This window comes from Carassius gibelio, chromosome B18 (genome assembly GCF_023724105.1).
Source record: "Carassius gibelio isolate Cgi1373 ecotype wild population from Czech Republic chromosome B18, carGib1.2-hapl.c, whole genome shotgun sequence".
In the NCBI taxonomy this organism is placed as follows: domain Eukaryota; kingdom Metazoa; phylum Chordata; class Actinopteri; order Cypriniformes; family Cyprinidae; genus Carassius; species Carassius gibelio.
The window spans coordinates 28,899,833-28,910,395 of NC_068413.1; the positions used below are offsets into that span (position 1 = coordinate 28,899,833).

At 41.0% G+C, this 10,563-nt stretch overlaps 1 long non-coding RNA gene and 1 pseudogene across 1 annotated transcript; both read left to right on the forward strand.

The window, feature by feature from the left end:
- On the forward strand, positions 1 to 2,569 carry LOC127977437 (uncharacterized). Its single transcript, XR_008158212.1, has 3 exons — positions 1 to 193; positions 2,185 to 2,344; positions 2,482 to 2,569. It is a non-coding gene; the product is annotated as an uncharacterized LOC127977437 (long non-coding RNA).
- Positions 2,570 to 4,750: 2,181 nt separating this feature from the next.
- Positions 4,751 to 6,963, forward strand: LOC127977495 (extracellular calcium-sensing receptor-like; annotated as a pseudogene).
- Positions 6,964 to 10,563: the final 3,600 nt, after the last annotated feature.

Consider the following 10,563-nt stretch of genomic DNA (forward strand, 5'->3'; position numbering starts at 1 on the left):
CAAAATTCTTGCAAACCAAGAAATAATTAAAGAACAGATGGGAACATTGATTAAATAGGTCTATGACCTCAAAAAATTATCAACTACAGAAGACAGCCCAACATTAAACATAGACTGTTTTCCACTGTCAAGTTTTCAACAACTTCAAGTCATGGAGGGGCAGCTGCAGCAGAAAGACTACAAAACAGCTGTGGTAAGATTTCATATTTCAATAGAACAATTAACTCCTCAATTAACTGTTCATTGTACATGGTACAGAAGGTAGTCAACCACATGTTAAAATCATATCTGTACTGGCTGGGCCGGTTCAACATGGAATGGTTAAGCAACAAGAAAGGTTTGGCTTGGCGAAGAAGCGACCATTTTACTCTCTAACTGATTTGCTTGAGTCAAAATGTGTATGGTTATAGTTGGCACTAACCAATGAGATTGGTGGTTGTGAATAAGTTCCTCCTACTGCTGAAGGAACTGAAATGATTGTAAATTAGCAAATTATTTACTCACCCTCAAGTCATCCTAGGTGTATATGACATTATTCTTTCAGACAAATACAATCAGTTATATAAAAAAAATGTCCTGGCTCTTCCAAGTTTTATAATGGCAGTGAATGGCTGTATATTCCAAGGCAGGGGCGGCGTTAGGGGTGGGCTAAGGGGGCTGGAGCACCGAATGTTTTCAGTAAAGCCCTGAATGTTTTTATAACCACCATGCCATCAATGAGTTTATGCCCAATAAAGTAATTTATATTAGATTTTAAATAAATAAATAAGTATCGACTCTCGACTCTCACGTCTACAGCGTCTGTCAATTTACGCATTGTCATTTACACCAAACGAAAACCGCCCACTGAGTCTATTGCTTCTGACTGACATGGAAACTGGCCAACCATCGATGAGCGTCTGTACGATCCAGCCAATGAAATGAGATCTTTTGGAGGCAGGTGGTTTGTTGGCATGTAGTATTTTACTATATCAATTTATTTGGAATTAAAATGGATATTCCAAAATACTTAAAAAAAAAGTAAAACACCCCCAGTCAACACTTGAATGCCAAGATACAACAGCTTCAGGTATCTGTACATTTTAATCATACTATTATATTTATTTTTCGGTTTTAAATTGTGTCTGATTTAACGTTACATTTTGAACATCTAACAGTTAACGGTTGCGCAGCAGCACAGTCTTTAGGACACACACACACACACACACACACACACACACAGAGCAGTTTTAAAGTTTGGTTAGCACGGTATGTGACATACTTTTCGTGTCAGGAGCAACAATGCAATAAACAAGATCTCCACTCACCCTAGAACCAGCCCTGTTCCAAGGCCTGTCTGCTGGAAGCTATTTATTTTTCTTGTACTAACGCAACCATTCACTTCAAAGAGCCTTTCTTAAAGAGTCGATCGTTCCCTGGGATGCATTTGCATTATAATCGAATGTAAAGAGTTATATCTCTAAAAACAGATTAGCTCATAACGCTAGTATATAGGGCTCAGAGTAAGTAAAAAGCAAATCGCTAGTTAATTCCACTAACTAAGCTCAAAATATCCTCACACTAGCACAGTAGCATAATGAGGGTCCCTACATGCAAACCGAAGCAATGAGAACTTTGTAATTGTACAGACATTTTAATAAGAAGATACTTTATAAAGACAGTACGTTACGCGTTTACAGCCATTCGTCATCTTGGAAAACAGTCTCGACTAGTCGAGCCACGAATGCTGTGCTACGTTAGATTTCACAAACGTAATTTCTATCGACCAGCTCACGTAGCATGCCGTTCGTGGCTCAATTAGTCGACACCGTTTTCCAAGATGACGAATGCCTGTAAACGTTATAAGCTAACGTTATGAGCTAATCATTTAGAGATGTAACTCTTTACATTCGATTATCATGAAAACGCATCCCAGGGAACGATCGACTCCGTAACCATGTGTTAATTACCCCTAGGTTCATTTTTCACCGGAATTGTCCTTTAACCCCCCCAGAGCTGTGTGGAGCACTTTATGATGGATGGACGCACTTTTGCAACAGAAACGGTTATTCTATTCTTTTATAGGCTAAATAATTTCAAATGAACTGTTATATTGACCTGGAAAAGGCCAACCCATTTTTGAACATTCTAATCAAGTATGATGTTTGCTTGTTCCTAAATTTGTGCATATATTTATTTTTACAGATAAACACGTTAGCCTTGAGGGGAGGCACAACAGTAAAGGAAAGTGTATGGCGGATTCTGAGCTTCCTTCTATCAAACGACATGGCCCGGCAAATGAACTGGAGGGGAATCAATGGAAAAGCGGCATTCAAAGACACCTCTCTGAAAACTGTAATTAATGGTATGGCTTTCTGAATTTAACTACTGTGTTTTATTTGTGTTTGGTGTCAGCTAAAAAAACAATTCCCTATAAATGTTAGATTTTAAAATACATAATAATAATTTGGTTATTTACTGTTGGTCATGTGTCATTTGTAGCTGCAGTCAGAAGAAACCGTTTGACTTCCACTGCAACAGACCAAGAAGTAGAAAACTGGATCAAGAGATGGCTGCAGCTTTCCACTGAGAGGGATGGAGGCCTTCGGGCAAGACAAAAAAATTGACTGTTTCCTTGTTCTGACACTTGCTTGTTCAACGGACTGCCCTTTTGCCTGCTGTTTTTGAACTATAGATCTGATACTCCACTTGTTTATTAAATTCTCCTGGTTCTGACACTCGCTCGCCCTGCCTGTTCAACCGACTGCCCTTTTGCCTTGCTCTGTTTTTTAACTATAGATCCGATTCTACGCTTGTTTTATTAAATTCTCCTGGTTTTGAGTGACACTTGCTTGACCTTGTTCAAAATATGTAGACCTTGTCTAATGTTTTCTTTGGACTGATTTCTGGCAGTCCTCCCCTTCTGGACCTCTGCCTGTTTAATTATATATATTTATATAATGTATTTATTATATTTATTGTTTCCTTTTTTTATATAAAAAAAAATGTTTTCTTTGGACTACCTTCTTGGTTTCTTGCAGTCCTCCCCTTCTGGACCCTTCCTGTTTTTATTTTATATTTGTTATTTATATAATATGTATATAGAATGTGTTGTTTCCTGTTTTTGATTACCATTTATACATTTAAATGTATTCACGAAACATATTTATTAAATCACTTTTGACTGATTATTTGAGTATTTTCTTTAATATATGATAATTAGATCTGGGCCAGATGTGGCCCATGCCATTTTTGAGATTTGGCCCAGATGTGGCCCATGCCATTTCTGAGATCTGGCCCAGATGTGGCCCATGTCTGGCCCGATTGTGGCTGACTTCTATCTGCCACACTCAGGTTGAGTCATCGCCATCATTCCATGCGGTATGTGGGCCAGAAGAATATGGAAGATGTGGGGCACAACTGGGCCAGACGTCATTTGCTATGTGGGTGTAATGTGTGACACACGCATCTACAAAGCTAGTGGCCCAAAATACTTTTCTTACAAAGATAGTATTTGGAAGTGCAGGATAAAACTCTTACTGTCTGTTGACGTGCAATAAATTTTGAAAGTAATGTACGAACACCTGTCTGTTCTACTCATTTTAACTGACTTGTGAAAACTGCTCCCAAAAAAAAAAAAAAGAAACTCTTTGACAAGTAGCAACTTTTTTTTTTTTTTTTTACAGTAACGCAAATAGTTACTTTCCCTGGATACAAGTTACTTTTATTATAGAGTAATTCAGTTACTAACTCGGTTACTTTTTGGAACAATTAGTGAGTAACTATAACTAATTACTTTTTTAAAGTAACGTTCCCAACAGTGCTGACACAACACAGAACGCTTTGCTGAATGACAGTAAGTTGATGCCGGTTCCACCGCACATGCTTTTATAGCTTCCTGGTCATTACGTCTCTCGTCCATGACATCTTGCCCATCTATTGAACTGATTACACATGTGATCCATTAGCGTTTGACGCAGGTTATAAATAAATATAGTCCCTAACTAGCACTGGGGTATTAAATCTTCAATGCCTGTGGATTCTCTAATATTCTTCAGTCTCCACTTTCACTTTCCAAAGGACAAGATGTCATCTTTGATTAATTAAACTGCACCAAGCCTGATACTGTATAGACTAAAATAGGTAATTTGGGATCCACTCCAACCATTGGGTTGCCTAGATGAACTGGCCAATGTAAGATGTAAGCCAATTATATTTTCTGCCTATGCATCAAGTTTATTTATTAATATGCTGGTATAAATGAAGTTTAACCAGGTACTAAAAAAAAAAATTAAAGAATGAATTTCTGTTAGTCTCTTTCATGCTGTTATGTATTTGTGTTCACACAGATCAGTAATTGCTACCTGTGCTTGCCTAAGCAACAGAAAATATTTTCCTTCTTTTCTTCAGAACTATTTAAAGTGATTTCTATCAGAGCATAGCCCTGGCCCAGCTGGTGAAACATTTATGTTGGACATGGTTTGAAACCTTAAGCAATGACAATGATTATGGTAAAAATGGCATTGCCACATTCATTAAGGCTGCACATAAGGAGGCCCAAACAGCAACATAGTGGTGGCCCAGATCCGGGCCACATCTGGCCCTTGAGAAATCCATGCAGGCCAGATGTGGACCTCATCTGAGCCGACACTTGTTGCTGTCTGGGGGGAGTCTGTATTGAATACTCAGAAGCTTTAGAAAGCACAGGATCAAAAACTTAATTTAACATATAAGGTTATCAGGTTATCAGAACCTCCACATCTAAGATACGATGGCTTTGTCACACAATGAGATTAAGATACTGGTGGATGAGCTATACAGGCAAATATTACAGGACTGCAGTGGATCAGAAGTGCAAATACCTGGACTACAAGATGTCAACCCCCGAATTTTGGAAAAAAAATAAAAATATAAAAAGTAATTCAGTGCCCAAATGCAACAAAAATGTCATGCAATGGCTCAGAGCACTTAAAATATTTCAAACATCCTTTTTGTGGACACTCATGCGTTTGGTCTGAGATATGCCAATAATGTCTACAAGGCTGTATATGCAATTGCTAATGCACTGGATAATCTATTGTCATGTAAGCAACAAAAAGGCCTATTTGCTAATGCCACCTGTTTCCAACTAACTACAGTATAACCTTGGCAGGTACATATCTTCTAAATCTTCTTTAAATACATATAAACATCCTAGTAAACGGAAAGATTCAAACAAAAGATGAATTAATTTATTATTAGATATTTTTTTTAATGAATGCACCATATGGTGCAATCAGTTTCCAAATAATGAAATAAATGTTTTGCTATTTAAGATTTTACATTATCTGCAGACTGTGAATTTCATGAATCGGAGAGAGACACAGTTCTTCGATACCAAAGGTGACTCCCCTGTGAGATATGAACAGGTAAACTTACAAAAGGTCACAAAAGGCACAATGGAAGTAATCACAATTGGCTACTATGATGCAACACAGCATCGTGGGCAACAGTTTACTATGAACAATATTAACATCATCTGGTTAGAAGGCCTAAGGATAAGAGTCTCTTTTCAAATGAACTCACCAATCAAAACAAAATACCCAAGTACACATGTGATGCAGCGATGCATCATAACTGCACAGACAAACATGTGTAAACATGTGCAAACATGTCATACAGCATATTATTTTTTTATTGTTGTTCAAGTAGATTTCCCCTGGTGTGTGGCAGGTGGCTGTGGCTGTGTCTGTGTGCAGTTAGAGCTGTCCCCTAGGCACTAGGAAAGTGGTGCAGAAAGGAAGGCCCATCTGCTGTTTTGACTGCCCTCCAGGAGAGATAAGTAATACAACAAGTAATGCTTGTTTAATTACTCTTTCAACACTTGCAGTTAATCAAAAGAGGATCAAATGGAAACGTTTTACAAAACTTTTATTCCAAATGCTCATATAAACTGTCCTAAAACACATTTAAAACACTTAAGTCTATTTTTAAAGGAGTAGTAAATGATCAGTTAGTAGTATGACCGGCTAGTAGAGGCTGAGTTTAAATAACAGTCTCATTACTATTGCAGTTCCATTTTTCACCCATACCAGACTCATCTGACAGTGTAAAGTGCCCTTTTGGATACTGGTCCAATGGCAGAGGTGCTGAGTGTGTCATAAAGACAGTGGAATTCCTGCCATTCACCAAAATCATGTGTATCACTCTGATGATGTCTGGGTTACTTAATTGGGGCATTTCTAACTATGTTCTTATTTGTAGTATTTTTTTTTTCACTACAAAGACACAGCATTAGTAAAAAGCCAACAACTCAGAGCTGAGCTTTCTGCTGTTCATCTCATTGACTCTGTGTTTCCTCTGTTTACTTACTTTCTTCAGTCGGCCCACTGAGTGGTCCTTATGTTGCGTCACACAGTGTTTGGGATCACTTATGTAGTCTGTATCTCTTGTGTTTTCGGGGAAACAATAGTGGTGTTAATGGCTTTCAAAATCTACAGTTTCTGGAATAAATGTCATGAAATGGTTTGGGCCTTTTAAAGGGTTAGTTCACCAAAAAATGAAAATTATGTCATTAATGACTCACCCTCATAGTTATATTTGTCGAAGGTGAGTCATTAATGACATAATTTTTATTTTTGGGTGAACTATCCCTTTAAACAGAGAATCAGTGTTGCTGGCTTTATTCTTGTACAGGTCCTCATCTGTTTCCTTTGGTTAACAATCTCCCCACCTTCACCATAAATGCACATGAGCTATAATGAAAAAAAATAAAAAAATAAAAAAATAATAATCCTAGAATGCAGATTAGACTCAGCAGTAAGTTTCTAGGCTGTACTGTGTTCTATTGGCCTGTTGGCTGTCTTGTGCTTCTTTCTGGCTTTCCTATCCTGGAAACTGCCTGATAACTTTAATGAAGCCAAATTCACTTTAATGAAGCAACAATCACATTCAGCCTGCTCATATTCTGTGCTGTCTGGATTGCCTTTATCCCAGCTTACCTAAGCAAACTTTGGAAGTTTACAGTAGTAGTGGATATATTTTCCATTTTAACTTCAAGTTACAGTCAACTGATCAGTATTTTCCTTCCAAAAAAAAATATATATATATATCTATATATACCACGATGGCAGCACAGACTGGTGAGTAGATGGATTGAGTGCGCTGATGACGATGACGGTGGTGGTAAATCCAAGTGCGGTGAATATAATCCGTGTGTGACTGTGCATGAAACTCGCATTTCTCCGCCTTGACAAAAAGCCCATTCTCTAGCAACCTCTGAAGCACTCTTCGGATGTGCTGCACATGTTCCTGGAGAGAGGAAGAAAAAATCAATATGTCGTCCAGGTAGACATAAATGAACTGATCAATCATATCTCGCAGCACGTCGTTGACAAGTGCCTGGAAGACCGCTGGGGAGTTGGAGAGCCCGAAGGGCATAACCAAATATTCAAAGTGCCCTCTGGGGGTGTTAAAAACGGTCTTCCATTCATCCCCCTCTCTGATCCGAACCAAATGATACGCATTGCGTAAGTCCAGTTTTGTGAAAATTGACGCTCCCTGCAACCTCTCGAAGGCTGAAGACATCAACGGCAAAGGATAAGTATTCTTAACGGTGATGTTGTTCAGCCCTCGGTAATCAATGCAAGGTCGCAGTGATCCATCCTTCTTTCCCACAAAAAAGAACCCCGGTCCTGAACAAACAAAATGGAGTTAGAGGACCAGTCTATCTTGGGGTTATGGAGGAGGAGCCAAGGGTGCCCGAGGACAATAGGTGCCAGGGGAGAGTCAAGGATGTGAAAAGAGATGGTCTCGGAGTGATTGCCAGAGGTGATGAGTGTAATGTCTTCAGTGTATGAGATGGTGGGCAGTTGCTGTCCAGTGAGGGCGTGAACCGTGATGTGGTGCGGAAGGGGTCTGAGGGGAATGTGGAGCTTGTGTGCTAAAGTACTGTCCATGAAGTTACCTTCTGCCCCAGAGTCCAGTAGTGCTTGACAGTGGTGTGTCTGTGCTGACCACCGCAGTCTTACCGGAAGGAGCGTAGATGATGATGATGATGGTGATGAGGTCTTCTCGGCGGAGATCCCACCCGATAGTAGCCTCATGCGTACTGCCGGGCTTGGCCTTTTACCGGACAGGCATGGGCTTGATGTCCGGCTCCCCCGCAGTAAAGACATAGGCCCAGGGACCTCCGCCTCACCTTCTCCCCCCGGGAAAGCCGAGCTCGCCCTACCTGCATGGGCTCGTGATCATAGGCGGGGCTGACCGCGTCCCCGCCGCTGAATCGCCCGTCTGCCGGTCCCCTGGATGGCGTGCTGAGTAGACCCCTCCTCTCCATCCGTGTGAGACGTGCATCGACCCGTAACGCCAGATCAATAAGTCCATTGAGAAAAGGGGGAAGATCCAGGGCGTAGATCTCCCTCTGGACGCGGTCAGCTAGCCCATGCAGGAACATGTCCCACTGCGCCTCCTCGTTCCAATGGCACTCTGCCGCCAGGGTCCGGAACTCGATCGAAAAGTCTGAGACGGATCTCTCGTGCTGGCGTAACTCCGCCAGCCTCCTGGCCGCCTCCCGTCCTGCGACGGCCCGATCAAAGACCCGCCTCATGTCGGCGGAGAGCGCCTGAAACGAGGCGCAGCATGGGTCCTGGTTCTCCCACACCGCTGTCCCCCATAGTGCCGCTCTCCCAGAGAGCAACGTTAAAACAAAGGCCACCTTTGCTCTTTCGTTCGAAAATGTTCTGGGCTGAAGGGAAAAATGCATATCACAACGGGTTAGAAATGCTCTACAGAAGCTAGGCTCACCCGAGTATGCCTCCGGGACCGGAATGCGTGGTTCTGGTTGGGAGGCGGTCACTGGTGGTATCGGGAAAACCGGCGGTGTGGGTGGCGCAGTGGGAGCTCGAAGAAGATGGAACTGTTGGGTGAGCTCGGACACCTGCGTCACCAGGGCTTGAACTGCGCGACCAGTGTCGTTAAGAGTCCTCTCCTGGAAGTCCATCCTCCGAACACTGGCACTGAGAAATTCCTCCAGAACAGATGGTTGAGTACTCGCTGCCTCCATGTTGGTCAGATCGTTCTGTGACACTCGAGTATGGAAGACAGGAGACAATAGCACAAATTGACTCATTTTTGTTTCCATACATATTTCTTAAAACAGAAGATGCTGGGAGAGTGTCATTTGGGAATGAACGTATTCATCCACTAAAAAAATTAAACTTTCAATATTCTCAATTCACAAACACTCCTTATTTTTTATTTTTTTTTACTTTTTACGTAAATATATTAAGGCAGGCTGTTTTTGGATATATGCTTTTCCACAATAATATTGTAAATAAACACTTGTTGTTTGCCTTTAGCACTTTTTCATTGCATATACTGGCATTGGACCGAAGTCATAGGACCCAGATAGCTAAATGTTATTCACCATACCCCTTTCTAACAACAAGGGATGTAACATTAAATGGGGGCTAATATGGGATAATCATCTTTCCCAAGATGTTGAGGTTTGGTTTCGTGTTGATGCCTGATATGTAGGCTGGTGTGGTATTGATTTTGACTATATGTTTCAAGATAGAATTGATGCAGTGCGCTGGAGTGTGTGTAGTTTTGGTCCTCTAGGTGCTGGTTTGCAGCTGCCTCGTATGGGAGAGAAGCAGATTGGGATTACGGCTGGCACTAATGCTGAGGTCGAGGCGGAGGCTGGAACCAAGGATGGCTTGCCGCCATTAGATCTATGCCCACCCATCTCTCCTGGGAGTCCACGGCTTAAGGTTTGGTTGACCGGTTTACATTTTGAGGCACAACAAAAAATCCAGGCATTGTCGCAGTTAACTCTTAGTAATCTACAGAATGTTTCTTCCCCACCTGAATCTCCTGTTTTCAGTTTTGGCATTAGTAAACATATCACTTTAGTGCCACATTTTAGGAAAACATAAGTCGATTCCTATGTTAGTGTTTTTGAAAGGATTGCGATCTCTTCAGTGGCCAGATGAGCTTAAGGATGAGTGGTCCTTGTTGCTTCAGTGTAGGCTTGTGGGGAAGGCTCAAAAAATTTATCAACTCTGTCTTTGGAAGAGGGTACGAAATTATGAGGCTGTTAAGACTGCAATCATTAGAGCCTATGATTTAGTACCTGAAGCATACAGGCAAAATTGGAATCACAAAAGATGTAGTCAAGAGTCATATGTAGAATTTGCAAGTGATGAAAAGGCATTTTGTTTTGATAAATAGTGTGTGGCCACTAAGGCAGTAGATTATGAGTCTTTGAAGGAACTGATTTTGTTAGAAGTGTTTAAATCTTGTTTGCCTGAATGTGTAGTCATTTATATGAATGAGCAGAAAGTCACGTCTCTGACACATGCCATGGTGTTGGCTGATGAATTTGTGATAATGCACAAGAGTGTGTTTCATCAGTACATACCAAGTCAGTTTCACGCACTTTACTGCCCTTGTCTCAACTCTCACTCACATAAGGTAAGAATAACCAAAAACAGACTAAAGTCGATCGCAAGTGTGTTTACTGCCATAAAATTGGTCATGTGATCACTGATTGTTTGATGTTAAAAAGGAAAGCAGCAGCAAACGCCAAGGGTGCTGGGTGTG